Below are 19,541 nucleotides of genomic sequence, written 5' to 3' on the forward strand. Positions count from 1 at the left end.
GACTCTGAGGTACGCAGGCAAGTACACACAGTCCCCTTGCACTCTGGCGTCTGACACCTCAAGCCACCTCCCACTTGCTTACTGAGAACAATTTCTGATTTGTATGTATTTGTGAAAAAGGCACATATTTTGGCCATGTGCCACTTCTTAAAGAAAGAAAAAGTGCTTCCGTATTGGCGACATGCAAGGAGACCACAGTGTATGCTTTATTCTCGAAGGGATGCCTTCTTGCATGCCAGGCGCAGGGCAAAAAGTGGTGCAGGCTGGGTCATTTTCAGGAAGCTGTCTCCATGGCTCTGCATAGGTAAGTCTGTTTTGCTATGACATTTAAACCTTTGAAATATTTATGAACATGGAAAAATATAATTGCCAGCGTCCAATCCTTTTTAAGGTCTGTCACTGGCAATTTGCAAACAGCCCCCATGAGAGTGGAGGTTCTGACACGAACCATCTACCCATGTGGGTGTCTGAGGCCAATACATATATCAGTTGTGGATGTGCACCAAACACACATGCACATTGATTGAAGTGAGTGGGAACGGTGGGGAGCGGTGTTTTTCTATTTACCATCCCTCTACTTTTTACAACCATATTCACCATCCCATCCAGAGGATTTGTCCATTCATGTCCCTGTGCAAGTGTAAAGTTGTAATATGATCCTTAGTTACTAGTCACTACAATTGCAATGCCCTGGTTGCAAACACCTTGTCACATGTTGCACTATGCTTCTGCCTACCCTATACCCTGCCGAACCACAGTTCCACTACTTTTTTGGTACACTTCCACCACTGCACATGCATCTACAGACTGGCTTCAAGGATCCTGGACTCTCGGCCCAGCTCAACATTTGAAAGCAGTTTCCTGTGTGAATGCGGGATATGCGCACAGCGCGTTGGAGGGGCTCTTTGCAGCCAAACTCTGTTCTGAATTAGGCCACCAATCTAGCTAATCGTTTGAGTGTTTCAATGATGTTGCACTCTGAAATGTTTCAAAATTGTATGGGATGTGGAAACAGGTTTAGAATTAGGTTACTACTCACGTGTTTACATGGAAGTTTGCATTTCATTTTCTTATCACTGTCGTTTCTCTACTAGTTTCTGATAAAGGTATGGGTCTCCTAAGCTTGACATAGGTTAGGGCCCCATCATTTTATAACTTGGTGAGGGCACATGTTTCTGCACTCAGTGTGACCATCACATTTGCTTTAAGGGAGGTCTTTGTACACAGGTAATATTGCAGTAAACATGTTCCATTAATGAGACCGAGTCAATTTCACTTGATGCATACTGTTTAAGAGCAGCCTGACCTTTAAAAGCATACACAATTCAAAGTTTGCACCATTGCACAGTTTATTTATTTTATAAGAGATGAATAATTTCAAGAGAAATCACTTTGGTGTAGATCGAAAAGTGTACATGATATTGGTGCTTAAAAAAATATCTAATTTTGTGTACATTGTAAATCTTTCATATTATTATTTTATCACTTATAGCACAAACCTAGCTCAAGAGCAACGTGGCACTTTACAATAGGTGGGTGCCAGCATTGGGCTTGTCATTTTATACATTAGGTCTGTGCTGTTAGTGGAGGTAGGATTTGTATTTGTCTGGCAGCTATTGGTATAAGATCCACGCTATTGGGCCCGATTCTCATCATGGCTCAGTGAACGTGCTAAATAGCACGATTCACTGCGCCATTTTGTGATGCCCAGGCACCACTGCTATTCTGAAGTGGGCCTGGGCGTAATCGCAAACCATGACAGTGCTTTCGCTGTAATCCGCCTGTTTCTAATGGAAACAGGCGGATTGCAGAATCTCGGCAGCATTTTCGTTAAATAACGAGGGAATCATTATTTAACGAAAATGCTGCGGATCCTATACACCAAAGTGAGCAGCTTCAACATTGCAGGATGTTGAAGTTGCTTACTGTGGTGTATAGGAAAGTGTTCATATACACCCGTGTGGTGTATATGAACACTTTCATGTAAAGCGAGCAGCTTCAATGTTGCATCCTGCAACATTGAAGCTGCTCGCTTTGGTGTAAATGAAAGTGTTCATATACACTCGAGCGGTGTATATGAACACTTTCATGTACACCAAAGCAAGCAGCTTCAATGTTGCAGCAACATGAAAGTGTCCATATACAACACACAGGTGTATGGACACTTCCATTTACACTGGTGGCACTCCTCCAGTTTAACGGCACCAAAAGGGTACCGTAAATGTGCGCTAGTTTAGCGCACATATTAAACTGGAGTAGTGCCACAAGAATAGGCTTCCAAAAAAACAGTTTACGAATGTGGCAGTTGCTAGTTTGGTTTCCAACCCATTCTAGCAACTGCCACATGTATTCCGAAAGTGCAGCATTCCTTCCGACTTCGGAAGAATGTGCCACCTTCAGAATAGTTCTTAAGTACCGATAAGGTTGTTAAGCCTTTTAACGTCCTTTTTGGTACTTAACACCTACATGAGAATCGGGCCCTTAGTGTTTTGAGGAATTGGAGGATGGTGTGGCTTTTCAAATCTCTGCCAGGATTGAATTCCAGATAGTCGTGGTGTGGCAGGAACCCTGCTAACAAGTCTTCTCTTGAAGGGCTAGTTTAGACTCCAACCTTTTGATAGCTTTGCTATGTGATGTGGGAGAGCCGCCAAAAATTTGGTGTTTAACCACCAAGCATGTTGGTGTCCCGTTTGAGAGTGATTTGCAGGTGATTCATGCAGTTTTGAATATGATCCTGGCGGGGAGGTGCAGCCAGTGAAGACTACCAAGTGTTGGAGAGATACAGTTGAATTTGCGGGCACCTGTAATGAGGCTGGCTGCAGTGTGGTGGGCTGCCTTGTGGGGGCCAGGTGCATGACTGGAAGCTCAGTAACGAGGGTGGTTCCCCGTTGATGCGTGAGATCACAAGGGTTTGGACCACAGTGCGCAAGTTAGGCCTGGAAATGAAGAGTTTGATTTTGCAGAGTGTGGAGATATGTAGCCATGTTGTTTCTGACTTTTTTGTTCTAATGAAAAACTTAAAGGCTGCCAAAGTTTTTATTGTATCTGTTAAAGTGGTATCAATAGATGAACCGAATCACCAACTGGTAATAGATAATGTCATTGGAAAGGAGCAATACATTTTCATATCATTCTCTCATTAGCCTCAAAAACCTGTGTCACAAACCAACTGTTTCATCAGACTCCTAGTCTGATGCTGGTCAGTTGGATTGGGTGTAAAGTTACTGCGATGAGTGGTACCACATACCAATTTTTCACATGATACAAAACAAGTGTTAAATTAATTAAATACGGTTGGGAAATATCCAGCACAGAGATATTCATGCTGTTGATTCAGATGCCTGAAAGCTCTGGTCAATACCACTAGTCACACTTGGCATCAACAAGCTATACCACAGAATGTTGCCATGGCAAAATATCAGTCACATTGGGGCTGGTAAGTAGAGTCTGGCCTTTCTTCTATCCATCCAATCGCCTGCCACGCACCATATTGATGCCCCGCGTCATTTCATCAATATATCAAATGAACAACTACTTCTCAGCCTAGGGGAGGTCGAGGGGGTCTATAGTTGGGACATTTAAATTAATGGGTGTAGCTTTCAAGTTTCTTCTTCTATCCTTGAACAATAACTCATTGCCTCTTGACATTCATTTATCACAATGCGTCCCACAGCTAATGTTGATAACACTCTTGCAAAGCCATTGACACCCATAAGTAACAGCAATATCGTTGAAAGGTCAGAAAGAGCATCCACTATGCTGGAAGGCAGTCTCATGCATTTTCAGTGACAGTACATTTCACTACACGCCTTTTAAACCACCATTGGGAATAATCAAAATTATTAGTTTTAAGTAATGACTCCAACTCCACTTTTCTTTCAGATTCATTCACAGTATGAGTGCAGGGGGGAATTGCAGTAGGACATACACATTTACCTGCAACAAACCAGTTTGTTTCACCGACAAATCGTTGTTTCTTTCATGAACCTCCATTAGCTTGAAGCACAAATTTGCCATTATGGCCTTACCGTACCTAGGTGGGTCGTAAATCCCCCCCCCCCCCTTGGCGAGTTGCACCTCCAAGTTTGGAATGCGTTGCCCTCTGATCTGAGGCATACACCGCCAATTTCTGTATTCTGCAATCATTACAATACCCATGTTTTCTGTTTGGCCTTCACTCTGCCATGCCATAGTGTGCTGTTTATTAAAGTTAATGTTTACTGTGTGAAGCATTGTGATAGCCACTGGCACTTTAACTCTTCAAAAGCAACGTGTATTGAACAGCATGCATGGATTTATGAAAAAAACAAATAGATTCCTCTTTCGAAAATGTCTTTGCCTAGCATGGTGGCCATTCAGCGTCTCTCTGGACTCTCTTTAAACTTTACTCTCCCTTGCTGTCCTCTACCGTGCTGCTCTGTTGACGCTTTGGTGTCCCCCCATATGGTTCTTTAGGATCTCTGATAGGTCAGCAGGTCTTTACTGTGGGATCTAAAGTGCTACAGCACAGATACTCAGACGTCATCACCTGGCCATTGGGGTCGGGCTGAAGAATATCTCCAGTATAGCACAAGCCAGATACCTTGCTATAACGAACCAGAGCTCAGCTTTCCCAGTTGCTGCCTAAGCATTGGGTCAGCTGGGCTACCTGACGTCTGTCTATGCTCAAGTTGCCATTGGTGCTACACATTGTGGAGAGACAAACCATTCCCCACATGCAACTTCAGTCTTGGATACTATAGTCTGATCAACGGGACCACCTGCACTGACACTGACTCCTCCAACCCTGCAGGAGGTGCTAGTCAGACTGCAGAAAAAGAAAATGACTGACCACCTTTCAAAACACAGCTCCACAATGCATTGTGGTGTTGAAGACATCAGCAACTAGGAGAGGACTATCTCCTACCATAAACAATGAAGCAGGACTAACTTCCCTCACTGATCTAGTTTTCAATTACAGCAATAGTAATTCTTCATCACACAAGAATTGTATGATCAGGATAAAAAAAAGTCTGCAAGCAAATGTAACGAGCAAGCACAACATTACCTCAAAATAGTGTTTTGGATAGTTTGGGTTCTCATCCCAAGAACATTTGGGAAAAGTGGATCCAAATGGTGAATTTTAAAGCATATTTGCACCTATATAAAGATTAAATAAGTAACAAAAACGGACATACGATTTGTTATGAGTAAGGAATAACATACTGCTTTACATCAAAATGTTACCATCAAATGGATATAGGGAGGAGGAGAGATAGAAGGAAGCTGGTGGTGTGGATGGGAGAATGGGTAAGAGAAGCAGAACATGCGGATGCAAACACAAGAGCATGGTGTGAGGCCCACAGGGAAATCTCGACAGTTCCCTGTAGGCCATTCCACCACTGACCTTATTGCTCCAATGTCCAAACAATTTGCAGTCTAAAACATCTTTTTCAAACAACGTATGTGTGACAAATCAACTTCCAGGGCACCAGTGGTCCAGGGATGAATATCGGTTTCTAAACCATCACTCAACCCACACCTCTAGTACACCAGAAGGGATCCAAACAGATTGGAATACAAGTGAATTATAAGACCTCCTTGTCCAATTTTGGTAACGTGGACCGAACGGCAGGCTCATCTCCGCAAGGTTGTTGATCGTTGGTTAGTAGCAACACAGCGAAAATACAATTATTATCCAATGATAAAAGGGACTGTCCAGTGAAGGTTATATAAACATATCTATTATTACCACAAAAGACAGTTATAGCACACTACAATTACAACCCCACTGTAAAGGAACACAGAACAAAGACAGTTTCACAAAGGAAAGGGATGCACTCTGGATACTGACAGGAGTATAGTAGGTAAAGCAATCTGTCTTACTGTTCAAGGTTATTTGGTTTCAACACCAAAGAGGCAAAGGGTCGTAACTTTTTAGGGGCCTTCAAAGAAGGACCAGGGGGGCAGAACCACAATGTACCTGGTGATGAAGAAGTTGTGGGCGGCAAGGTGGCTCCAGGGCACTTCGCAGCCAGTGAGACAGGGTTAGTGGTGAGAGACAGCTGCAGGTACCAGGCCGCAGGCAGTTCCGCAAGCGAGGCTGGACAGGTGTCTGCAGGCTGTCTGGCATGGCAACTCAGGGCTAAAAATCATTGTCTTTGTGTGTGTTGGTTGGCCGATCTGGAATGCTGGGCGAGGTGCCTCGGACGGCTCTGGTGACTGCGGCGTGACAACAGTCAGCGGCGCAGCCAGATGCGGTTCGAGGAGTCGACTGTTTCGAAAATGTCCTTAAAAAGATGGATGCTGGATGATGCTTGTGTGGCACATCTCTAAGCTTCTTTGCAGGGCTTGTGACATTTCAAGGCGGACAGCCAAAAGCTCAGGACGGTGTTAGCAGGCAATGGCCTTGTCCTTTGTCCAGAGACTCTCCAGTCTGTCAGTTGCTGTTATGACACGTCCATTGCAAGGTTGATAACTTCACCTGACCCAACTGACCCATCTGTGGTTTCAGTGTGCATGAGGAATGAAAGGGGATCGGTCTCCTCCTCAGTCTCTCCGTCAATCACTAAGGCCATGACCAAGTCAACCCGGCAACAATATGGTTTTAGCCGGTTGACGTGAAAGACCCTGCACATCTGTTTAGGTCCTTTCACATGAATTAGATCATTCACCTCACTGACCTTTACCAGCACAGAGTAAGCCCCAGTCCACTTGTCCTGAATGGCACTGGGTTTGACAGGCTCCATAATCCACGCCCACTGGCTTCTAGAATAGACTGTCACTGTGGCCTTCTGGTCATGCCAGTGCTTCATCAGCTCCTGACTGGCCTTGAGATTCTTTGTTGACTGTTTCATGTACTTTGGGATTCTAGACCGAAGGCCGAGTACATAGTCCACCACATCTCGTGATGGGGATGAGGGTTTGCTTTCCCATCCCCCCTTCACTAGACTGAGGGGACCTCGTACACGTTGTCCAAAGAGAAGCTCAAAGGGGCTAAACCCTACTCCGTTCTGTGGAACCTCCCTGGAGGCGAACAGAAGATATAACAGGAGAGTATCCCATTTTCTCCTCAGGTGCTCTTCCGAGCCAACTATCATGCCTTTCAGGGTCTTGTTGAACTGCTCAACAAGCCCATAGGTTTGTGGATGATAGGAGGTAGAGAAACGGTAGGTGACTCCAAACTCTTCCCACATAGCCTTCATATATGCTGCTATGAAGTTTGATCCCCTGTCAGAAACAACTTCCTTGGGGAATCCAACATGGGAGAATATCGCAATCAGAGCCTTTGCAAACCACAGGGGCTTTGATGCTCCTCAGAGGGACAGCCTCAGGGTATCTTGTGGCACGGTCCACTACCACCAAGATATATTGGTTCTGTTAGCTGGTTTGAGGATCCAAAGGACCAACAATATCCATGCCTATTCTCTCAAAAGGCCACCCAACCACGGGTAGTGGAATTAAGGTCAGGCAGGACAGACAAATTCTTTAACTTTTCCGCCAAATTGCAGCCAGTAAATGTGCATAGACAACCGGTCCGATGTCTGAGTCACTCCCAAGTGAACAGCTAAAGGAATTTGGTGAGCCAAATCCAAAAGGAACTTTCTGTGGCACTGGGGAACCACCAATCATTTGGTGTCCTCACCCTCAGAATTCTTTGGCTCACTGTACAGGAGTCCATCCTCCCAGTACACTTTGAACAGTCCAGGGGCCTCGCCCTTAGCCTGCTCCTCCGCTACTTCCACAGACCCGCCAGAGTGGGAGTCACTTTCTGGGCTGTGTAGAAGTCAGTCTGATCTGGGCCCCAGCTCATGCAAACTCATACAGCTTGGGCAAACCCTTCAGATCTGTGCCCACCTGATCCTTCACCTCAGGTTCCTGCACGGCGCCAGGCAATTCTGAAGTCGCTGGATCCCCTGCTACCAAAGTAGGTTTCTCTGTGGCTACTAACTCCTCTCTGGCAGGAGTAGGCAATCAGTAGTCTGTGGAAGTGGACTAGGGGCGACCGGCCACACTGGTCCTTCCAACAAGCCCTCTGGAAGCACTCGTGTAGCCGCTGCGACTATTTCAGGATACGGAAAATCATTACCCAACAGACATGGGACAGGGATGGAGTCTTTCATAGCTACACTGTGCTGGGTCATTACACTGTGGCAGCTGAACTCTACTATTGCCAAGGGCCACTTACTCTTACCATCAAATCCACTTACGCACAACTCAGGCCCATCAATATACTGGCCTGGCTGTGTCCACTGCCAGGTGACAGAGGTGACGCTAGCTGCGGTGTCTCAGACCACAGGAGTTTTGTGTCCATTGATGTTCACATGCTCTAGATATAGTTGAGTATTATTAGGAACTCAGGTCTCTTCTGGAGATCCGATTCCATTCCCACTCAGTGTAACCAATCCACATTCGGCCACTCCCTTGCCTAGTGGGAAATCCTCCTCTGAGATACCCACACTAATGATGGCCTCCTCCATGAGTCCAACCTTCACTATGGCTTGCTTGGTTAAGCCCTTGAAAGCAGGATCCCCTTTCCTATGGCCCAGTATCAACCTTTGGGTGGTGAGAACGCAGGTGTCCTAGTGTTATGGGTGCCACGCTCTTCTTTCGGTGTGCATCGCTGAACTAGAGATTGGGGGCTTCCCTTCGTTCTTTTGGGGACCTGACTTTGAAGAGGATTGGGTTGGACTTTTTTTCTTCCCATCCTTGTTTACATTTTTTGTCTGCCAATGTCTCTTCCTGTTTGGGTGTGCTCCCCTGAGCCTTTTTCTGGACTGCAGTCTTTGTAAACTCCCTAGGATCTGTGATAGTCCCACTAGATGCTGGTGTAGGTCAATTTAACAATTTTTCAACACATGCTCACACACAATCAAATCGGCCAGGAGCCAAGAAGATAGCTGTTGTGTATTTTGTTGCATAGTCATTTCTGGCACCACCCTCATGTTTTAAGATAGTTTAGGCCACGTAAAGGTGTATTTTTGTTTATTTTTGGAGGGCATTTGGTGGTGTGGACCAAGGAGTGTGGTCCGGTATGGGAGCAGAGAGGTGAGGCTGCTCAGAGCGTAAATTGCGGCTGAGGTGCCACTTAGAAGGATTGAGAGGAGCAGCGAGGTGGGGCTGCTTGGAGCATGAGTGGCATTTGTGGTGCTGCTCTATAGAACTGGGTGACATAAGAGGCGTGGTCTTGGACAGAGACGCAGAAGTAATAATTGTCAACAAGTATTGTTGGGGAGGGGTGCGAAAAAGAGAAAGAGTGAGCGGGAGTTGAAATACAGTTTGGTAAGTATCAGTAAATGGTATTGTAAAGCATTATCCTAGGCGACACGACGATAATCCACTTTAAATCATTAACCTGCTACAAGGACAAATTAATTAAATATCACATGCAGTGGGTTCGAGACACTGCAGGAAAGATGTTTATGCCCTGGCCAAAAGAAGGCACTCATTCAAAGACAGTACTGAAACACATGTGCACCTAATTACATGCCGCATATAAGGGAAAACAACTTCAGAATAGGTTATGTATATTGGAAAGACTGAAATAATGAATGCTAATCAACATGACAAAGGGTGTATGACACCCATAGCTCCTCCTTCTCTGTCCCAGAGTAAGGAGCAGTCCTTGACTGCACAGGGACGATACATGTATTCAAAGCAGCGGCTGGATATACTAATCCGACATAAGCACCTCCTGCATACAGTGGTGAAGACATTATAAGTGGAGAGAAAACAAACAAAAAGGACCAGTGGCCACACCTGAAGAATATGGACATATTTTGTTACTCTGGCATGGCATTCTCATTGACATTAGTGTTCTCACATGGGGATATTGTCCTACTCTGATGCAGCCAGTATGGACATATTTTCTCACAGTTGCATAGCCTGTTTATTGGCATAATCGGCAAAACCAAGTATCTACTCTTCTGAGCATTCTTACTGAGGATACCTGTAAGAACATGCTTTCTTACAGTGACATAGCATGTATACAGGCAGTATAGATAAAGTCAACCGGAAGAGTGTTCTTATGTGGGGCTATAGGCCTACATTGGAGCAGCCAGTATGTGCATATTTTCTTATTGTGGCATTTTACTGACATTATGGGAAAATCCAACATGATGAGTGTTCGTACATGGGGATACTGGCCTACATTGGTGCAGCTAGTATTGACATGTTTTCATACAGTGGTGTAAGATTTACATAGGCACTGTAGGCAAAGTCAATATGAGTGTTTTTACATGGGGGATATTGGCCTAAATTGGTGCATCTGATATTGACATGTTTTCTTACAGTGGCATTGCATTTCTGCTGGTATTATGGGCAAGGCCAATGCAACAAGTGTTGTTACATGTCAATACTTGCAGTCCTAAATTGGTGAGGCCATTAGAAACATGTTTGGGAACATCTAGCATGAAGATGTTTTATTACACTGGAACAATAATGGCAAATGTGGACAACTCGAGATGAAAATGTGTTGGAAAATGCTCCTGTGCACAATTGGCGACCTGTCATATTTTCATGTGTTACCTTAAAAAACTAATTGCACAGTATGTGGCTTTTTTACCAATTTTACACAGAATGTGAGCTGTAAAATCCAACATTTAAATTCACTATTTTAAAAGATTTGTTGGGAGAGAAGCCCCACAGACCCCCTTTGCTAGGTTTTCTCACAAACACACATTCGTGTGAAATGTTTAAGCCCTCCAATTAAAACAAAAATCACCAGCCGCCACTTTGTACCAGCAGTCACATACATTAAACCAAGTGTTAATATAACCAGATTTCTGACGGCAAACAGTCATCTCCATCTCAATTAAAATTCTTACCTAGTATTTTAGTTATTTCAGTTCCGCCAAGACTCCTGCAGAAAGAAAAAGTGAGAGTGAGCTACTGCCATAATTCTTGCATATTTACTTTACGACTCCTGCAAAAACATCAACTACTTCTCATTCTAATGTGTGAATCATTTACAGTTCTATCTCTCTCCCCCTATGCCCAATATTCTGTTTGTTGATATGCTTATTTCCTTAGTTGCCATAGTACGTTATATCCAGGTGTGATGGCCATCAACCTCATTAACCCATAGGTACCAATATTCAACCACCCCTCCTAGCTTATTTTATGAAGAGAACTCATTTCATAACCTGCATTTTATATCAAACAACATGCCCACTTCTGAAAACGTCACTTACATTTGCCAAAACCAAACATTTGCAAATTATTAAGAGCTGAAATATACATACACTCTTCCCCACAAATATAATGTTATCCCTTTAGCCCCATTATGGAGGAACGATTCACTTTGAAAGACAGACATGACTTTAAACAGAGCAAACTGGACACAGAAAGAAACAGTTTCTTCATGGCAATATGAAAGTGTCAGCTCATGACCCAGTCACCTAGTGGCGTAGATGTACTGTATTCTATATGGCAAGTGGATGATCAGGAGAAAAGAGGAAGAAGCGTTGTTATATAGATATTTAATTAATTTAGAACAAAACACATTCTCTGATATTCCGCAAAACTTCTGCTGCACAAAACACTCAAGTTTCATGTGGCCATGGATCAGAAGGCCATCCAGTCCTGTTCATTCCCTTTGGATTTTGGAAATTGTAATTTTTTATTTCCCCATTTGAAATTTAGGAAAATTACAAGCCCCAGAATTCCAAGCAAAAACAGGACTGGATGGTATTCTCATGCATGGCCACAGGGAACCTGAGAGGTCTGTGCATACATTGGGCCTCATTCTGACTCTGCTGGTCCAGAAAAAAAGTGCTGGTATTTCCAGATACCAGCACTTTTTCAGACTAGGCGAGTACAACTTTGACAGTGGGGGGTTTACTGACCTACCTCCAGCCAAGAGCTGGAGGAAAATCAGGCCCCCACTGGCAAAAAATAGCCGGTGTTGCCGGCACCTTTATTACCGGTCCAGTAATACTGGCAATCCACTCCATGGAGTCATAGTACTCCATGGTATGGGGAAGGACTGCTGTTGCCGGCACCTGGAATATATTGGTAATAGTGGGATATAAGGTGCTGGTAATGGTAGGTCCATTTACCAGCATGCTGACAAATGTTCTGCCAGCATAGCGGACAAGCTCGTGATGACCCCCAGTGTATGTTCCGTTCATCTATCACCGGACCGTAAAAATGCACTCATCAAATCAATACAAACATTTCCTTTCCCTTATTGTGGAGAAACTCATTCTCCAGAGAGGTTTCAATTTTTGCATTGAAATCAGTACAGTGCATATCAAAGGAGCAGAACCTGAGGTCAAGCCAACAACCTGCCGCCCAACTAATTAATTGGTTTGAGCAAAACATGCTACCCTCTTTATGCACCAAGTGATGCATTCTAACCACAAACGTGTGTAGACTTCCAAATCTTTCAGAACAGCACAACTTACAGTAGACATATAACTCCCTTACATATGGGCCATACAAGTCCTAAAATAACCGTGAAGATATTTTACGTGCAATCACCGTATGGTTTGTGAGGCAGGCGATACAGCAACATCCAGAGTGGAGTAAAAATCATGTGAGTTGGATGGGTCAATGATCACGAGTCCTATTGTGTACACAGGCACGAGGCCCTGGTTTGTGCATTTGCGAACACAAAGGAGTAACTGTGTGCAGAAGCGAATGCACAGCCTACCAAGCAATCCCATGGCAGGTGGCTGCATGTGGGAACGACGGAGCACAGCAAACTGTTATGGAGTGGTGGCTTCCTCCACCATTCCCCGTGTATATCCAAGCGGTTGAACAGCCTTTGTGGAAGGACCGGAAGTTCCCCACGAAGGGCAGAATATGTGCTCATGCTGCACCCATCATTGTGGGCACCTCAAACCAATCTGGATATTCACATGCAGTGTGCAATGCACAGATACTGTCCAGGTATCTCTGGCAACACTAGTGCTTGCCAGCTCTCAGATTAGCTGTTGAGGGACAAGAGGATGTGTGGCACCCTTTGGGACACTTCCAAAGTTCCCCAGGGGGATTGAAAATATTCCACCCCATAGGTGGCAAACATTCTGCATGTTTTATTGGGGCCCTTCTGTGACTGACCATGCTTCCGTGGTGGAATCATGCGGAAACTCATAGAATTCCCTTACTGGCATGGGGAATGCACCACACAAAAGAGGCCCAGAGTGCAGAGGCCTACCGGGAATTCCAGTGTTCCCCCAGGGCCAGTCCACCGGCTGACCACACATTCATTGTTACAGAAGGGACTGCAAACTATCTCTGTGATACCAAAATGGCAGACATAAATAGTTGTGCCCTTTGTACTGCTCTGCAACATGGCCGTCAATTTTTGCAATAAAGCTCCCATTAAATAAGACATTCACAGGCATGTTTTCAAAGCAACTAGAACTACTGAACTAATACAATTGTATAGACCTCCAGCCCATCAAAATTAATCAAAATCACCCTGGAGCTCGATAATTTGTTTATGTCTGCACACCTCAATTAGCTCGACGGTGGCCTTGGAAGATAAAAAAAGTGTTTCGCATAAACAAAAGAATTATTGAGGAATTGAGAACTCGTCTTTAAAAGCAACCGCCAAGTCCTCACACTGCGTCTCAGACATATTTTGCACCTCTATCAGTCTACTGTATTTATTGATTTATTTATTTTTCCATTTGTATAGCGCACTAATCCCTCAGGCATCAAGGCACTCTTTCATGACCAGTTACTTGCAAAGAAGAGCACGAAACAGCAGAATAGAGTATGAAGCAAATACAGTATCTGCATTTAAGAAAGACAGGTAGTTACAAGGTTCAGAATTATGCAAATAGAAGTGTTTTTAGAAATGTCCGGAAGGCCCAGTAGGAGTGCTCAGCTCGCAAGTTTGGCTGGAGGACATTCGAATGTTTGGCTGCGATTGTTGGGAAACTTGAACCTCTGGCTTTAGGCCATTTAAATTAGGGCTGAATGAGGGAATGGGCATGGGCTTATCTGATAGGTCTAGCTCAGTTTGTTTTGGTAATTTGCTGTGAGAGGTATGGGGGGCTTCCTGAGATAGACATTTGTGTGTGAATGACAGAGTTTTGAATAGAATCCGCTTGTGGATGGGGAGCCAGCGGGCCTTTCTCCTTGCTGCAGTGATGTGCCCTAGTTTGGGGATGTTCATCGCTGCTCAAAGGGTGTTATTCGGTATGACCTGCATCTTCCGGATGTTATGTCCGAGGTGCCTGCAAGGAGTGCATTAAAATAATTAAGTCTTGAATCGATGGAAGCTATAGCGATTGTAAGGCAGCTGTTGTGGTATAGGAAAGGTCTGGCTGCATTAATTAGTTTAGTCATGGAGGCGGCAGATGAGGTGATGGAGTTCACTTGACGTGTGAGTCAGAGCGTGGCATCCAAAGAAACTCCAAGTGTCTTCACTGACTGTGAGACAGGAGTCGGGACTCCATCAATATTAAAAGAGGTGTATTGGGGCTCAAGCGTCTTGATCACTGTTGAAGGGGCCACCAGGAGGTCTGTCTTTTTGTCATTTTGGCACAGTTGGTGCGTGGCCATTGATGCTTGGTTGGTCAGGTAGAGTCTTTCAGGAAGTTGCCGGTGAGGGGGAGTAGAATTTGAGTATCATCGGCATAATTTGTGTATGATATGCTGATAGAGTACAAAAGGATGAATAAGGGTTTTATGAAGATATTATACAGGGTTGGAGACACACACAACCCTTGCGGTACCCCGCAGTAGATGGGTGCAGGGGGAACGGGCATTCTTGGTGAATACTCTAATGGATCTTTCCCCTAGAAAGGAGTCAATCCAAGTTGTGGCTTCTGGCGAGATGCTTGCTGCAGAGGTTATAGTGGGCCATAAAGACTGCATATGCAAACTAAGGCACAATAACCATATACACTAGTGACACGACAGACACGAGGTTCGATTTCCAAACACGTCTGGTTTATTTCAAAGTATCTCAGTCAGCCGACTGGGTAACAACGTCTTGCAACATGTGTTCACAGACCTCGTGAGACGCAAGAGAGCGAGCAATGCTCAAGCAGCAATATATATACATAACATACAATCCTTACGAAGGCAATTCGATCCGCCCATGAATATATCATTCAGGCTAGTGTTCGGTGATCGACAGTAGTAACAAATATGACACGTTATGACAAGTCCTCATTCAGTCTAAACATAGCTATTCTAGCAATGGCAGCAGAGACAGCTTTATTGTTATGGGGAACATAGAGCTCTTCGTTCGGCAAAGATATCATGTTCGTAGCAGAGAAACATTCCTTAACACGTTATATGTGTGTCTCGGTTATTGAGCTAAGGGTCAGACAGTTCTGAAGCAGAAAATACCACTCTCTGTGAAGGAGTACCGCTAGAAGAATATCATTCATGCTTTAACTGCCTTTTACTACAGCGTTTGCAAGAGAGGCTGGCACCTGGACTACTGATTAGATGCAGCTTCTGCTCGACTTCAAGGACTTAGTGGGAGGGAAAAACAATGTATCTCTGTATAGTTTTACATTCCTGTCTGTGTTAGTATTTCAGCATTCAGGCCGTGGCCTCGCACCATGTGTGCGTGTGTGAGTTCGAAGCATAGAATACATTTGCAAAGCGTTTTGACAGAAAGGAAAAAAGCGAATGGCCGACATTTCACTAAATGGACGCCCTCTGGTTAGATTGACGATTCTGCTATTGCGATGTTTGTCACATGATGTGATTGGTTTCTGGCCAACATACTATACATACTATAGGGTTGTTTCTGGTCTAACAAACCCTCCTTTTGGCCGCAAACCAAGAGCATCATCCATACATTGCGTCTTCATCGGACCACGTGTCTAATTCTGAACTACCCATACTGCTGTAATCATCATCAGAAATATTCATTGTCATAAATTCTTTAATAATTTCATTTTTGAGTTGTGCACCTTCACTTAGCATGGGAGGAGGTTTCATTTTGATTGCATGTACACATTCATTTGTAATTTGGGAGCAGAGGATTGGCAGGCATTGTATGCAACAACAGCAGAACATGAGGATTCCAAATATCATGACAGAAATTGCAATTAGTTTCCATCCCCACGATCGCAGCAGTTCCTAAAACCATGGACTTATATTCAGATTCCAAACACCTGTAGGAACATGAATTTCAGAATTTAGGACATGCAATTCCTTTATTGCTTCAAATATCGTAGGGGAGGAGTCACTTACGAATACACAGCATGCTGACCCCACCAGTTTGCATACCCCTCCATGATCAGCCAAGATTATATCAAGTACCATTATATTCTGAAGTGCAATTAATCTGATTGCTTTCTGTTCCAGTGTCATATTATAGAGTATATCTGTAGTTCCATTTGTTGTCTTTTCTAACACCCTGGACAGTTTCCTCATAGTCCATGAATGTATTGCTTGTCCCCAAAATGGTATGAATGACTTCGCTATATCCCCTACAATCTGTCCTGCGTTACCATCTCGTCATGGCCTCGATCTGGATAGTTTTGATATTTCAGAGGTTTTGGAAAGAAATACACCAGTTAAAGTATACCTAAATAACAGGTCCCTTCCCAAGTTCTAGGTAACCATGGATAGGCCTGATCTCCACATACAAAATAAACAGAACCTCCTATATATAATGGTGTCTCTTGCTCAAGTACGGCAGTATTCATGCATCTAGTAAATGTTCCCAGTGGATAGGAACCCTTTTTCCATAGGCAAAATGGGACAGAACGTGAACTGTGATTAATAGTAGGAGGGAGGCACAGAATCTTTGTTTCCTACTGGAGCCATTTTAAAAGTAATTAGGGTTTTGAAAGGCCTAGAGAGCCTATCTACTGGACCGTGTTTATTTTGCTTCTGCTTGTAAATACGGAACAACGCAATGGTTCCAATACCACTCTTTCAAACTCATTTATGTTTGTTCCATCAAACTGACTAGTAGCACTATTGTTCCACTTTCCATAAAATAACGCTCTCAATGATGCATAACAGGCAGTATTAAGTGGCAAAGGATGTACATAACAACCCATTCCTCTTTCACCATGCTGGGGTAAATGGGAACAGACCCAACAATTGGACCTATTCAAGATAGCATGAGTGATATTCATAATCAAAAGCAAGGTATTATTGTCATAACCTTTTCTATGTTTCAATTCTTGTGAGGGGAGAGTATAAGAAAGCACATGTACTGGGCTACTTATAGTAGGAGCATTGGTAGTAGTTAAAAGAGAGTTCAAAGGATGCACAGTTTCCAGATAGCAAAATATTGGGACCAGTGTAATGTAAATGCAAAGCGGTATCATAATCATTACCATATTATTCTTTCCAAACCAAGTTTTTCTAGGAGCAGGCTCAGTTTCTATTTCTACAATGGGCCTCATTACAACTCAGGCGGTAAGGGGTTTACGGCGCCGTAAACAGCGCCGACCCTTACCGCCTGAGTACGAGGTCCCTTAGCGCCATGGAGCTTTTAACACCTGCTTTTAGCAGGTGTTAAAATCCATGGCGCTAAGGGACCATGGAGTTAATTACGCCACCGTAATTTACGGTGGCGTAATTAACGCCTTCCCCACTCCCATTATGCCCTATGGGGCAAAAATGGGAATGGGGAAGGGTAAATGGGGATTGGGGACTTACCGCCCCGCCAAGGTTGGAATGGGGCGGTAAGTCCGCCAACCACCATGGCGTAAACGTAGTTTACGCCATGGTGGTAAAGTCACGGCCCAGGCGGTAACTTACCGCCTGGGTCGTAATGAGGCCCAATATCAACAGCATTGGTGCAGGAGGGAGCAGGAGCGAATATAGACATTGGCCCTCATTAGGACTCCAGCGCTAAACCATGGTGCTATTAGCACCATGGTCCATGCCGGAGTCCGCCATGGAGAAAGGGGAAATTACCACCCCATTCCAAGGTTGGCGGGGTGGTAATTCCCCCTATCTCCATGGCCCTTCCACATTCCCATTTTTGCCCCACAGGGCTCAATGGGAATGGGGAAGGCGGCAATTACGGTACCGCAAATTGCGGTACCGTAATTGCCATCAAGGGGGGTCATTACAACCCAGGCGCTAATTGCGCCAACTTTACCACCATGGTGTAAACTATGTTTACACCATGGTGGATGGCGGATTTACCGCCCCATTCCAAGGTGAGTGGGGCGGTAAATCCTCATTTCCCATTTTCCCTTCCCCATTCCCATTTTTGCCCCATAGGGCATAATGGGAGTGGGGAAGGCGCTAATTACGCCACCGTAAATTACGGTGGCGTAATTAGCATCATGGCAGGTTAGCGCCATGGATTTTAACGGCTGCTAAAAGCAGCCGTTAAAATCAGAATAGGCGTTAAAGGTTAACGACGGTGTTAACCCTTAACGCCTCGGTCGTAATGAGGCCCAAGGTTCCTTTGCGGGTCCCTACTTTAACGGCTGGTCCAGACCAGCCGTTCAGGTCGGGTCCTGCAAAGGGACCTCGTAGTAAGGCGCTAAGGGGTTAACGGCGCCGCAGCCTTTTACGGCGCTGTAAACCCCTTAGCGCCAGGGTCGTAATGACCCCCATTGTCTTGCAATGTTTATCTCAGAAAAGTTTTCAATGTTCGTTGGGGAAAGTTCTCCACAGCAACACACATTAACAGCAAAGCATTCAAGTAGCAGCAAAGCATTCAGGCCAGTTCAGGCTAGCCTGCTTAACAAATGACAGCAAGCTGATGTGAATTTGAACAGAGCTCCAAAAAGGCAGGAGCAAGCATCAATTGTGTCGGTACCATATGCCCCCGCTCGTTCACGCAAAGTTGCACTGGTCCTTCACTTTTCAATGGTAGCACCGGGAAACCATGTTTCAGAGCTTTCAATTTGATGCAGCTTGATACAGCTCATATGCTCCTTTTCCCTAGGCCTCTGTTCCCACTTCATCCATGCTGGGAACAAAGGCAAAACAAAACGCAGATCACTTCTGATTTTGTGAATTGTACCTTATGGCTCCAGGTACAGTATGATCGATAAACAATGCACTCTCATTTCCAGATGCAGGATCAGTGCCAGCCTGCGATGCAATGCAAGGTGATAAGGCAGCAGGCGGACAAAGTTGAGGCACCTTTGGACTTTCGATCTTCGTTGCAATCCCCCAAGGCCCTTTCGTGGGTTTGGAAGCACTTCTGGCAGAGAGCTGGCGATGGTATCTTTGTGATCAGGTGCAGCTGTATTTCTTTCGACGTCAGGATTAAGCAGCTCTTTCAAAGGAAGCAGAATTATTTTCGTGTGTGTTGCGTGGATCCAGTGCTTGCGGCCATCTTCTCGGACTGCAGTCTGCGTAGCCAGCAAGACCTGGACGGGCCCCTTCCATCGTGGTGTGAGTGAGGTTTTTGTCTCAAAATCTTTAATCGATGTCCAGTCCCCAGGCTGCAGACAATATCCTGGACCAGTATATCTGACAGGAAGATCCTCCTACACCTGCTGATGAAATAAACACAGGTTTTTAGTCAACTTTTTGAAATAATGAATAAGCAACGGGTATTCTATGTCCCTCAGCTGTTTCGGCTGAAGAGCATTCCAAACATTTGCTGGTCTCCCATCACGATTTCGTAAGGGGAGAGACCAGTCCTCGCCTGA

At 44.7% G+C, this 19,541-nt stretch overlaps 1 protein-coding gene across 4 annotated transcripts in view; it reads right to left on the minus strand.

The window, feature by feature from the left end:
* SERTM1 (serine rich and transmembrane domain containing 1) overlaps positions 1-19,541 on the minus strand; it is a 472,477-nt gene that overhangs the window by 254,640 nt on the left and 198,296 nt on the right. For all 4 annotated transcript variants that reach the window (XM_069639995.1, XM_069639993.1, XM_069639991.1 and 1 more), the window contains exon 2: positions 10,806-10,840. The gene's annotated coding sequence lies outside the window, so the exon portion shown is untranslated. The remainder of the gene's footprint in view (positions 1-10,805; positions 10,841-19,541) is intronic.

This window comes from Ambystoma mexicanum, chromosome 7q (assembly GCF_040938575.1).
Source record: "Ambystoma mexicanum isolate Mex_15411 chromosome 7q, UKY_AmexF1_1, whole genome shotgun sequence".
Taxonomy (NCBI): domain Eukaryota; kingdom Metazoa; phylum Chordata; class Amphibia; order Caudata; family Ambystomatidae; genus Ambystoma; species Ambystoma mexicanum.